We start from the raw sequence: 13,543 nt of genomic DNA, 5'->3' as shown, positions 1-13,543 counted from the left end.
AAAATAATGACTGGGGATATAGCTTGGGAGTAGTTCAATCCCCAGTACCAACAACAACACACACACACCTGAAAAAGGAAAGAAAGAAAGAAAGAAAGAAAGAAAGAAAGAGGGCGTCATCCATGGCGCCCAGTATTGCAGGGACAGGGAAGAGAAGACTTGACCAGAGTCCACCACATATGCCTATTAGTCGATCACTGATGGTCTTAGTCATTCACAAGGCTGGTGACCCGGGTGGGCATGGGTAAGAGGAGGCAAAAATTGAGAATAAGTACGTGTCTTCTTTGGGGGATCCTGGTTGCAGAGGCACCGAGAGAGCTGTAGTGAGTTGGGGACACAGGCCCCTTCCTCCTCCCTTCCTTCTTTTTAAAGAAGAAGTGTCTTGAGCATGGATATAGGTAGAGGAGAAAAATCCGGCCTAGGATGTGGGTGGAGAGCACAATAAGAGGGAGAAGACATGGATGGGGCAGGCTCTTAGAAGTGGGGTTCAGCACAGGCGGAGGGCCTGGGCCTGGGCAGAGGGAGCACCTCCTCCATCCCAAGAAGGAGGCCAGGGTGGCAGCAGAGACAAGTGACAGGTGGAAGACATTATTAAGGGTGTGGTGGCAGCAAAGGGAGCCTTCCTGGCACCAGGAGTTTATGATTTCAGTGACTAGCAAGAAGGAGCAAGGTGTCTTCTGTGTCTCGTTCCCATTATTTTGGGCTCTTCTGAAGCCTTTACTGTCTTCTCCCTAGTTGGGGACACCCTCCTCCAGGAAGCCTTCCCTGACTGATACCTGCACTCGATCCTCTTCCCAGGAGCTGGCTGTTCCCCACTCCTCCTTTCCTCCAGCCCTGAGGCCAAGCGCTCCGTTTGTCTGTCTCTGGTCTCCGTTGGGAAGGCACACAGAAGAGAGATGAGAACACATATGTCTATAAAGTGGGTGTCTTCTCCCTCAGGACGATCCCGCCCCAGCTCTCAGGTCCAGCTCTGCCCACAAGGGGGTGCTGGGTCAGAGCAGGCCTGGCTGGCATGGCCTGGGCAGCTGGCCCAGGTGGCAGGCTGGCAGGGAGCTCACAGCTCCACCAGGGCTGGACCTTTGCTCCCAGCCCTAATGGCACTGGGCTTGGTTACCATGGCTACATTTAGTTTGGGATAAACAGAGCTCTTCCTCCTCCTGTCCAGTTTACTGACACCCAACTGTCTCCCCAGGGATGGGCTGGAATTTCAAGAGTCTGCCTACCCCCCGAGGGGAGGCCCAAGGATGGTGAGTCACTGGATTTTGGCCCCTTTCCACCCCCTCTCTGTTCTCTGGCTTTCCCTACTGTTCTCCCGCTCCACCCCACCTCTGTCCTGTAGAGAGCCAGGGATCACCTGGGCTTATCCAATTGCGTGGGAGAGGGGAGAAAGGGAGGAACATTCCTGTCCTATTTCCTGAGGCCAGCAGCAGTCTTCTTTGAGGAGAGGAACAGGTTTTTTCCTTCCTTTATCTTCTGCATTCTTGGGGTCCAGGGTGAGGGAGAGTAAAAGATGGGGGAAAAAAAAGAATGCTGGGGAGAGGAGATAGGGAGCAGAGTAGAAAGAAGAACTCACCTGATTAGAATTAACTCAATAATTTTTCATTCGTTCATTTATTGACTCAAAAACGTTCTTGACCTCGGTGCTGAGGGAAGAAGGAACAGTGTAAGACATGACCCTGCTCTTGAAGAAGGTGCCTTCATACCGGAGGGCCTGGAACACAGACTCCTGGACCCTGCTTTGAACCCTGACGACACAAGTTACTCCTCTGAGTCTTGGTTTCCTTATCTGTAAATAAGGATAATAATACTGAACTCAAGGTCATCGTGAGGGTCAAATATGAAAGAATATCTCACTAACAGTCTCCAGGTTCAGTGTATGGATCAGGTTTACAAACAGGGAGGGGAGCTCAGACAAGCCCACAGGAAAGTGTAACCCAGCCCAGGGGTGTGACAAAGGCCAGTATTTGGGGTCTCTGTGGGAGCGGTCACTTTCTGCAGAAGTGACTGGGGCAGGATTCATGGGGGAGGTGCCGGCTGTGTGACTTTCATTCAGTAAATGTTTGGGGAATGAATGAGGTGTGCTGGAGCCAGGCCGGCGGGAAGGGTAAGGTTTCAGCGGGCACAGGTGAGGAGGAGGTGCCACTGCAGGGAAGGACACAGCTCTGGGGGAGGCGGGGAGCTAGCGCCAGGTGGGGAAGGCTCAGCCTCAGCCGACAGATGAGAAATCTGACCTTTATTCAGAAGGTGCGGGAAGCTTGCTGTTGGGGAGTGATAGGATCAAAGCAGCATTTGTAGATCTGCTTGGCTGGGCGGGTGGCTGGAGAGGACATCTTGGAGCAGTGGGGGAAGTGAGGGAGGAAAGGGACTCACAGGCCAGGCAGAGGGAGAATGTGTACGTGTCTGGGAGGCTCAGGGCAGGTGGTGACATCATCCCTGCCCCCTGCAGAGGGGCTGCTTCGTATTAGCCAGCTCCAGGGCAGCTGCCAGGTCTCACCTGTCCGCGAGGAGGAGCAGGCTGCTTGGCAGAGGGGTGGGGAATTTCTTAGGAACACAGAGAACAAGGGGACAGTGCCTTCTTTTTCTCTTTCCTCTCCACCCAGAGCCCAGCTTGGAGAAAAGGGGTGGGTGGAGAGGTGAGGACCACAGCACTGGAACTGGGACCTATCCCCCATTGTCCTCCAAGATAGAGGGCCATTCAACCGCAGTTTTTGTGTTTTGTTTTGTTTCAATACTGGGGTTTGAACCCAGGGGCACTTAACCACTGAGCCACATCCCCAGTCCTTCCTTTTTTGTATTTTATTTAGAGACAGGTCTCACTGAGTTGCTTAGGCCCTTGCTAAATTGCTGAGGCTGGCTCTGAACTCATCCTCCTGCCTTAGCCTCCCCAGCGGCTGGGATTACAGGCGTGCACTGCTATGACCCACTCAACCGGCAGTTTTTTTAAAAGCTAAAGAGGTATTTAATGATGGAAGAGAGAGAGCCCATTAAGAACTGTGAATAAACCCTAGAACTCAGTGACAAAGGGATAATTGAGGTGTCAGTGCTGCCCAATTCCTGTACCTGACTTCCCTGGGAGGAACATTTCCGGCTTGGGGCTGGCTGATAAGAATCTGAGGCTCTTAGCCTTTGTGTGGATCAATCATTCTGACTGTCTCTTCATCCCCTCCTCTGCCAAAAAGGTCCCCTTTGCTCCCATTTCACTTCTGGATGGAGCGTCCATCATGGAGTGACTGAAGTATGCTGCAGGGCTCACAGTACCCCCCAACCCCCAGTGCTGACTCAGCTGGATCTCCTGGAACCCAGAGATAGCTATCCTGGCTCTCTGGAGGTGAGTGGGTGGGAGATAAGGTTTATGGCTTCCATGAGGCTGTGCATACAAACCGCCCTGCCACATTCTTCCTGGCCTGGCCTGCCTGACCTGGCTTGGCCTGGTTTGCTCAGTCTTTTCTAGGAATTCAAACCGTTGAGACTCCATTTTAAAAAATCTGCTTAGCACCTCCTCTCCTGGAAGTTATGTCTTTCATCATCTGGCCTTGTCCCGTGGAGGTCTACTACCTCCAGTCTCATCTGTTCCTTGGCTTCTGGGCAGACCTGAAACTGTAGGGCTCAGGGAGGAGAGGCCTAGCCAGCTCCTTTCCAGAGGGGCCCCCCTCCCTTCCCTGATCACTCATTTTTGCTCCTAGTACTCCGTGGGTTAGTAAGTCCTTCCTTCAGTCCAGCCTTTTGCTCTTTGGGGGAGAAGATGCTGCTATGGTCACTGGCTGTTACTGCAGCAGAAGGGAACTAAGGAACAGTGGAGCTGAGCCTGCTTCATCCCAGGAGCCTTTTAACTGAGGGGAAGGAGATGGAGGACAGAAGAAGGAAGGGGGAGCTTTTGGAAAAGAGTGTAAAGAACATTTTTTCTTTTCTTTTCTTTTTTTGGTACCAAGGATTGAACCAAAGGTGCTTAACCACTGAGCCACATCCCCAGCCCTTTCTTGTATTTTATTTAGAGACAGGATCTTGCTAAGTTGCTTAGGGCCTCACTCAGTTGCTGAGGCTGTCTTTGAACTTGTGATCCTCTTGCCTCAGTCTCCCGAGCTGCTGGGATTACAGGCGTGAGCCACCGCGCCTGGCTAAGAACATCTTTTCATTATTTCATTTACTTCATCTAGGAGAGAACATAAGCTGAGAGCCCACATCAAACATGGTGTCAAGTTTAATGCTCTTCTCCCTACATTGCAAAGACTTTGGGTAATTCAAAGTTCTAAAACCAAATTAATTTAAACATAAGTAATAATAAAGATCATTTCAATAATTTCAAAACATTAGAAGTAAATGGTCCCTCCCCTTCATTAAACAGATGAGGCAGTTATAAATCAGAGAAGTGACTTGTTCAATGTCACCCAGCAATTTAGAGACTGAATTGAGACTAGAATGTAAAAAGGTATATTTTCCTGCTATTCTCAATTAATGTGGGAATTTTTAAAGACAATTCTCAAAACAAAAATAGATATTTATCTTAATTTGACTTTAAAATCTTAGAACACTTTTTGGTTGTAATCACAAATCCTAGAGGATTTGGGGTGCTGGGTGGTATTTGCAGAAGTGAAAGGACTTGAGGGTGTGCCAACTCAGGGATGAGTGGGGAGGGCCCCGGACCGGCTCACCTGTCCTGGGGCTCCTGGGCCTCCCCAGATTAGCCAGGCAGCGCCTGCAGACCTGTGGAAGGCATGTCCATTTATCAGAGGCGCTGGCTGATCAGTCAAAGTCTGTGCCCTCCCATGCTGGGTTGGAGAATCTGCATTCCTGCCTCCTGAATTGCTCAGTCTGTCTCTGGGTAAACCCAAGGGCTGGGAAACTTGACTTGTCTTCCCCTAGAGCCAGAGAATTGGGTTGAAGTGCCTCCGCACTTATGTGCTCTGTCACCTTAGGAAATGTACAGGAAGTTTCTGAGCTTCCGTATCCTCATCTGTAAAATGAGGCTGTTTTGTACTTCCCTCATAGTTTTGTGAGGATTTAATGGGGTTATAAAGAGCCGAGGGTGCAAGGTGTGTCTTGCATATGGTGCCAGTTCTGAAGGACAGGGACAGGGAGGTGTAAGGAAGGGCAGACAAAGTCCAATGCTAGCACAAGCTGTGTTTTATTTATTTTATTTAATTTAAATTTTGTGGCACTGAGGATCCAACCCAGGGCCTTGTGCATGCTAAGCAAATGCTGTACATCCCCAACCCTGCAAGCTGTGTTTTTAACCACCAGGCTTAGCTTCCTTAGCTCTAAAATGCAGGTAATACTTATTTCATTGTTTCTGTAAGGATTAAAAGCTGTGATTACCTCCTTAAGTGGACTCCTAGGTCATTGGGGGTGAGTGGACCCACATCCAGATCTGGGAGATCCTGCCAGAGTTGGGGATGCTCAGTCGGAGGTTCCAGAATGAGTGCTAGAGGAGGAAGGAAGGCTGCAAGGGCAGTCCGGGAGGGCTTCCTGAAGGAGGACAGCCAGGCTGGAGAAGCAGAGAGGAGGAGGGTCTCTGGGCCTATGAATTGCATAGGTGGAGAGTTGGTGGGGGAGCTGATGACCAAATGCAATAGGGTCAGGTTATGGGGGAGCAGCAGGTGGGGGTTCCTGTGGCTGGATGTGGGAGACAGGAGCACCCTGGGCCCATGGGTCTAGGAGGACTGCTAAAGCTTGTGAGCAAGGAACACGGGTCTGGGCGGGGAAGGGCTTTCTCCTTGGTGGGGCTTTCCCTCCAGTATTCTCTGGATGGTCACCTGGGAAACCAGACAGGGAAGGAGGGAGAGGGGTCGGGTGTGGCCTTGGGGAACGGATGGCCACAGTCCACAGTTCTGTACGGAATGTAGAAACTTCGTAGAGAGAGTTGAGTTGCCATGGGAGCATGCCTAACATGTCCCTGAGGCCACACTGGCCTGGGCTGGCCCAGCCCAATCCCATCATTCAAATCAACAGATTTTCCCTGAAATCTGGGAATGCGTCACAGCTCTAGGTTTGGCGTTATCTCAGTCCTTTGATAGCAGGGAATCTGGGATGGAGGTTGGTGAATGGGCAGCAACTGTCCTGACTTGAGCTGCGCTCTGTTTGTCTCTGTGGGTCTCTCCGAGTCCCGTGTTACCTCTTTTAGACACACTCGCCATGGAGCAGGCCCAGCCAGTCATCTGTGAATTCATTCACCATGTATTTGCGGAGTGCCGCGAGGTGCTTTTCTAATGCTGTAGATATGCAGTCAACAAAATAGTCAAGGCCCCTGCCCTCAAGGAGATTTCCACTGTGGCTTTCAGAAGTCCCCGAGGCCTGCCAGGATGCCTAATAAAGGAGAGGTGATTTAGAGGCTCAAAAGGTATTAAGTGAATGAATACATATAATCTATATTTTTTGAATTGCTAAATAAAATAAGAAAATGTTTTTGGATCAGTTTGTCTCGGGTTATCATTAGTATTGCTTTTCATAATGTATACAATTGGACCCTGAGTCTATAAAACAGTGTAATTGAAAAGAGCATGCTCAGGCTTGGAATTACACCAGGCTTGAGTTTAAGTCCTGATTCTGTCACACTAACTAAAGGACTTGGAGTTTTAGTTTCCTTATCAGCAAAATGGGAATAAAGTTACCTTCCTTGAGGGTTGTTTTAGGATGAAATATTACATGTAAGAGATATGACACTTTGAGGCTTGGAGCATGGACTCACCCTTGTAATTCCAGCCACTTGGGAGGCTGAAGCAGGAGGATTGCATGTTGGAGGCCAACCTGGGCAACTTAAGGGACACCCTGTCTCAAAGTAAAAAAAAAAAATTGAAAAAGGGCTGGGTATGTGGCTCAGTGGTAGGGTGCTCCTGGGTTCAATCCCCAGTACCACAGGGGTGGTAGGGATAAATAAGAAAGAGATATGATACTTTGATAGTAGTGATGTAAGAAATGAGAGGTAGAAAGGAGATAAAAGGAAGTACAGGGGACTGTAACTTTTATCTGAAAGCCCTGTGCTGAGCTTGGGTATAGCTCAGTGGTAGAGCACTTGCCTAGGATGTATAAGGCTCTGGGTTTGATCCCCATCACCAAAAAAAAAAAAAAAAAAAAAAAAAGGAAAAAAAGAAAAGTCTTCTGCTAAGTTCCTCATGTCTTTCCTCCCCAAGTCTATTCTTTCTCCCAGGCCTGTCACTCCCAAATCTCTGAGAAATCTACAAATTTTCACTCACAACCTTAAAGTTACTGAAAATTTACTCACTTATGAAAATTGCCTGGTGTATTATTAATTAACCCACCAATACACATATTTTTAAAATCAATTGAGCAAAGGGAGATGCAAAATCTATAATATAGGGTATTTTCCCAACAGTATCTATTGATCAGATAATGGAGAAGACGTCAACTGAAGGATCCTGAGAACTCCCGGACCATCATACACTGTCTTGTGATCAGCAGGCTGAAGTCATCCCTACATACCTTTCCAAGTCCACCTCTCACCAAGTTTCCTTCCAAGATACCCCAAAGTGCATCTCATTCTTGGGATAACCCTAATTCTCTCCAGAATGTGTACTCCTTGTTTTCCTAAATAAATCTCTGTGCCTCAATATCTGATGTGTGCTGAAATTCTATTCTGTCACGTATGTCAAGGATCCTGTCATCCTGAGTTGACCTCCTCAGACCCTCAACCCCCACCCCGTCCTCCACCACTCAGTGACAGTAGGAACCCAATAAATGAGAACCAGTGTTATCACTGTCATGATTTCCGCCCCCGTCACTACTACTACCACCACCACTGGCATCAGTAGCAGAGAAAGGAGTCCTGGGCTGACAGTTTGGGAAGGGACTCGATGTCAGTAGGCAGGGCACTGTTTGCATGACTAGTTCCCTAGGAACTGAATTTGCAAGCATCTGTTTTGCATGGTGGCAGGTGTTTGTATATTATCTATTACTATCCTATAGACTCCTCCTGATGGTCCCAATTGCCACTTCTTTCTAGATATCCTTAATCCTCTGAGCCAGTGCTTTCTTCTCCCTGACCATCTGCAATAGCCTGGGCAGGCACTGCAGAGGATACCCAGATGATGTATGGGACACTGGTCTATCCTGCCAGGAGGCTGTTTTCATGGAGGGGAACACAAAGTCTTAAAATCCTCACCAGGAAAATGTGTGAAAGCAGGTGTGAACACAGGTCGCATGGGGTGGTCCCGAGATCATGCTGGGATGGGGACTCTGCACAGAAGGCTGCAGCAAAGGAGGGGGCAAGCAGGGAAGAGCCGAGTGGATGGAACCCACTGTCAGGCACCATTCCTTCACCTCAGGTTCCTACCCGTCCTCTGAGGCAGTGGTTACCCATATTTCAGCTGATGAGAAAGAATCTCAGAGAGGCTAAGTAACTTGCTAGACTTCATACAGTTAGGAAGTGGCCCCCAAATTCTTCAGATTGCAGACAGGCTTGGTGGTGCACACCTGTAATCCCAGTGACTCTGGAGGCTGAGGCAGGAGACTTGCAAGTTGAAGGCCAATCTCAGCAACTTAGTGAGACCCTATCTCAAAAAACAAAAACAAAGACACCACACACACACAAACCCCTTTAGATCACTCTCATTGCCTTTTGGGTTTTGGTCGCACGTGGCTGCACAGCAATAGAACATATAAGAACAGGCTTGGGCAGTTTCCCCAGAGAGGAGTCTGCCAGGTCCCTGTCCTCCCCTTCACGATGTCTGAACTTGACACTGTGCATCTTCACCTGAGGGTTTTTATGAGTTTAAATCACTCAGAATGTTCAGTGGGTATGGTAGGCCCTCAGGACATGGCTCTGACAATCCTTCTGGGATCGAACCCTCTTGAACCTTCTGCTTGTGTCCTTCCTCATGGCTTCTCAGTTGGAGCTGGGCCACTTTCATAGAGTTCCAACTTTTGGGAAGTCTTTGCTTACAGTGAGCAAAAGTCTCTCTCTGGGGGAGTACTTCCTGTTGCTTCTAGTTGTACCTTTTGGCACTCAGGTGAATGTCCCTTCCTCCAGGCAGTCCTTAACTTCCACGAGTCAGGAACCTCTACTCAGGACTTGAGTTCCCAGCTCCCACCGCTATGTCTTGCTGGAATATGGTTTCCATTCTCTTCTGTGTCCTAGGTGTCTCCTCATATCAGTTCTAATTTGTCCAGGTCAGTCCCAAGAATTAAACAGGAGCCTGTGTGAAGCCCTGAGTTTGACCATCCCCAGCACCTGAGAAAAAAATCAAAGAGCCAAACACTGTTCTCCAGCATGGCATGATTGGCAGGGGAGAACGTGGGCTGGCCCGCACTGCCACCCAGGGCCACATACTTCACGCCCAGGATTTAGGTCAGCACCACTGTGCTGTCACTGGAGTGAGAGGTGGTGTGAGTGGAACAAAGTTAAGGAGGCCAGAGTGGACTGTGGGTTCAGGGGAGGCCTACACAATGACTCCCAGCGTCTATCTGCTCTTGGCCATGCCCTCCTAGACAGACTGGCCCAGGGACAGGAACAGTCACTGGAGGAAACAGCCCTGTCCTGTCCCCAAGGAGTGTGGTCTGCTGGGATGAACACAATGGTGGGGGTAAGCCCAGGGGCTCATGGCAAGTTCATGCAGCAGCCTGGCTGGAGCAGGAGGGGCTAGGGTTCAGGAGGAAGCACTCCAGGACTCACCTATGCTGTCAACTGCCACACCTGTTGGTTTTAGCAAGATTCCCTCCCTTTCTTCCCAGCTTATTGCTCTACCATGCCACAGTCCCTCCCCCATGCATTCTGCAAGAGAACCTTTCTATTCTCCTCATGTAGGACAGAGAGGCTGGACACCTGAGGAATTTTCAGGAAGCAGGTTTATTACCTGCAGGGTCCAGAGGGGCTATGGCCTAAAACATTCTCTGGACCTCAAGTGTGGAAATTCTTGGAACTTGATACCCAAGGTGGGGAGGAGGGACTTCGAGGTTTACAATCTTGGTAGGAGTCTACATGAAAGTATATATATATATATATATAAAAATATATTTTTTTTTATTGAGTTTACAGTGCTTTTTGTACCATTTTTTAGATTAGTCAGAGGTTTCACAACAGAAGTGGAAGTGACATCATCAAGTCTGCAGCCAAACTTAGTTCTGCAAGAGAGTGACTTAGTCCTTGCAAGAAATAGGAAGCCCTATCCCATATTGAGTTTTTTGGTAGAAATTTTTGCTGATATTCTGTTATAAAGCTTTCTGACAAGAAGAGGAACTAATATGTTACAAATATGGTGTGTGGGGGGTTCTCCTTAATTATGGGAAGGGTCTTCTGGTTGGGAGCTCTCTGATCTGCTTCCAGGTTTGTTTGTTTGTTTGTTTTTCCCCCCTTGATATTGAGAATTGAACCGGGGCCTCAAGCATACTAAACAAGGTGCTCTGCCATTGGACTACATCCCTGGTTCTTTTTATTTTATTTTGATATGGGGTCTCACTAACTTGCCCAGGCTGGCCTCAGACTTGCAGTCTTCCTCCGTAGTAGCTGGAATTACAGGTTTACACCACTGGGCCTGGCTTCCTGCTTCCAATTTTTGCCCCTATCATCCAACCTACGTGTCCCAGCAGCTTAGCATTCCTACAGCTCTGCTTTAGTTGTGTGACCCCCCCTGCCCCACCCCTTCTCTGGTCCCTGTGACCTACAGAATAAACTATCTGGCCTTAGAAACTCCTCATCCTACTTCCTCTCTACCAGTCTTTCCACTCTGTCCTAGTAATCCTGAGCTGGTCCAGAGGCTCATCACATTTCCAGATCTTTCCATTTATACCTTACTTTTCTTAGCTTAGTTTTCTCAAGGGCTCTCCCCTTTCTCCAAAGTCCTATAGCTTATGTCTTAATCCTTTATTTATCTGAAATCAATATTGTGTTGGTAAGGCACAGAAGGTAGACTAATGCCAGCTACTATTTATATTTATACAAGGGTTCAATGTGTACACGAATATCTTTATGCCCCTGCAACTCTCTGGGTTTCCACGTCTTTATTTGTGTACATTTGGGTTAGTGTATAAAGTGAACATCTGTTGTTTTTGCCTGTCCTGTCTAGCATCTCTCCCCCTCTTTTGGTGAATCACCCTTTTTGCCTTCCTTTTATATAGTTTGGGTGGGACTGAGCACCCTTCCTCAGGGGCCTGGCACAGGATCTAGTCTGGTTAAAATGACAGCAGTCTATGATTCCCCTGGTGCAGGGTTGGTTTAGAGATGAGCATGTGACCTGTCAGCCCAAGGACGGTGGGCCTTGGAACTTCAGCTGGAAGCATAGGAAATGAGTTGCTTCCTTGGTGAGCATCCCCCTGCAGCATGGAGGTAGCCTGTCTGAAAAGGAGGCCAACACATAGGAACACAGCTCAGAGAAGCTGAGAAAGATAGGGTCCTGATAACCAGCCCCTCATCTGGCTAGGCTGCAAGTCATATGCATCCCTGAACTTTCCAATTGTAAGAGCAAATAGATAAATTTTATGCTGAAGCCTCATTGATTGGGTGTCAGTCACTTGTGATCAAGTGTCCAGAGCCATGGGGTGAATCTGAGTCTGGACACGCGTGTTCTATATGACTGTGTGGGGGTGCACGTACGATGGCATAGGAAGATGGCGTGTTTCAGGCTGGGATGGGAGGTGAGGGGAGGGGTGGGATGTGTGCTCCTGTGTGACATGGGCATGTGAGGTGGCACCTTGGAGTGTGTGTGGGGGCAGCATGTGAGAGGGGGAGTGAGGGCGTGTGTGCACCTGTAGAGTGAGGGAGAGAGGATGTGTGCCAAAGGTCAAGGTTGTAGGGTGGGGGTGGCCTGTGACGGTCTCTGTCCCACATGTCCTTTGTATTCATATGCCCATGTACGTACAAAAACACCTGCTCAAAAAACACCTGCTTGTCACCAATTGCTTCCACCTCCTGAAAAATTGTTTTCAGATGACCAAAGTCAAATTCCCTGGAATCTCTGAATGCTACACAAACTCATAAATCTTGTGTTGATGTTGGTGGTGGGGTGGGAACACTGGAGGCTGTTTAGACCCACCCCTTAATATCAGAGGAGGAAATTGACAGGTGCGACTTGTTGGGGTGCAGCCAGATTTTAGACAGTTAGGAGTCACTGTTTCCCTCTACTGTAGCAGGTGGGGACAGGGCTGGGCAGGGCTGGCCTTGGGGCAGCTCCCTTTTGAGGAGACTCTCCTCAGCCCCTCCTCTGTGCGGTTGCCTTTATGGTGGGTGATTAACCCGGGGCTGAGCCTCCTTTGATACCTGGGTATTTATGGCTGTCAGCTCTGATGGGTGCCCTTGATCCCTGAGCCTTACCTTGGAGGCAGGCTGGGCTTCAGCTGTTTGCCGTTCCCTGTTGCTTCCTGTTCTCCCCTCAGCACCTCACTTCACAAAACCAGATTGGTTTGCTGAGGCCAGAGCTTCCCAGTCAGGGCAACTGATCATGTGACTGTTTGGAGTGGTCTATATCCGTGTGGCATATTGGCCATCTGCCCTCTGGGTGTCCACAGTCCCTGACCTGACCACCACAAGACCAGCTTTCCCTACACACATGAGCATTTCACTTAGGCCAAGACTGTGGTGGGTGAGACATGGAGGCAGAACACCTCTCAGAAGGCCACCCGCCTGCCCATGAATCTTTGCTAGTGCTCTGTGGTTTTCTCTGGTCCAGGTATGGAAGGGTCACTGATCCTGTGGATCAGGAAAGCAAGAAAGAGGCTCTTGTCTTCACCCAAGGCTGGGGTCGGTGCCTGGGCGACAGTGGGTCAGCACGTACACTTGGCAGTTATGAGTACATGGCATTCAGAGGTTCTTGATCAACCCGTGAGTTATGGGCTTTTAAGTAAATATCTGGAAGATGTTCTTCAGACCACAAGATTCTGCTTTACAAATCGATCCCTAGCTTTCTCTGAGAGCCTGGTGCTGGGAGGGGCAAGCTGGGAAATGGAGTCTTGGAAGTTTCCATCCTAGACCGGGTTGACTTCAAGCAATGCGGAGGTGGGGACACTCTCTTGGCTGCAGCCCTCATCCCAGGAGTCCTCCTGCTTGCTTGGGGGACCCTTCCTCTTCCCATCAAGTGTGCCTCTCCTCAATCTCCTTCCTCAGACCCTGCCCCTCCCTGCTGGGCGCTCTTTGCTGGTCTGAGGGTCGTCTCCTGGTGTGAAAGTACCTTAGGGCCTTTCTGTCTCTCCTTCACTGTATGAGGGGCATGGAGAAAGAGCATGCTGCTCTGTCAGCTTGGCTGTGTTTCTAAACTTCTGTATGTCCCATAAGGTAAAAAATAGTGATGTGACATCTACTTAGGAAGTTGTTATGATGATTAAGCAAATTAATATTCATAAAATACTTTTTTCCCTTTTTATTATTAACATTAATAATAAAATATTATTAACATTTTCAATACACATACTTGTTTACAAAATATATAGAGTGGGAAACTCAATAATCAGCAAATAATGCAATTAAAAATTAATAAAACACATAAACAGGTATTTCTATAAAGTAATTTTGTACCAGATAAGGGCTATTGTTAAAGCATTGGTCTAAATGGCAGTGTATGTGTTTCTGTCTCTCTCTAACACAGAGTGAAGGCTATAGCTCCCA

General features: G+C 48.6%; 1 long non-coding RNA gene across 1 annotated transcript; it reads left to right on the top strand.

The window, feature by feature from the left end:
- Positions 1–1,058: 1,058 nt before the first annotated feature.
- Positions 1,059–7,564, top strand: LOC124982338 (uncharacterized). The gene is made up of 3 exons (XR_007108250.1): positions 1,059–1,247; positions 3,180–3,328; positions 7,328–7,564. It is a non-coding gene; the product is annotated as an uncharacterized LOC124982338 (long non-coding RNA).
- The last annotated feature ends 5,979 nt before the right edge of the window (positions 7,565–13,543 follow it).

The sequence above is a fragment of the Sciurus carolinensis genome, chromosome 4, assembly GCF_902686445.1.
Source record: "Sciurus carolinensis chromosome 4, mSciCar1.2, whole genome shotgun sequence".
NCBI lineage: Eukaryota > Metazoa > Chordata > Mammalia > Rodentia > Sciuridae > Sciurus > Sciurus carolinensis.
The sequence above is the reverse complement of the archived record's forward strand: the minus strand, read 5'-3'. Positions and strand labels throughout refer to the sequence as shown.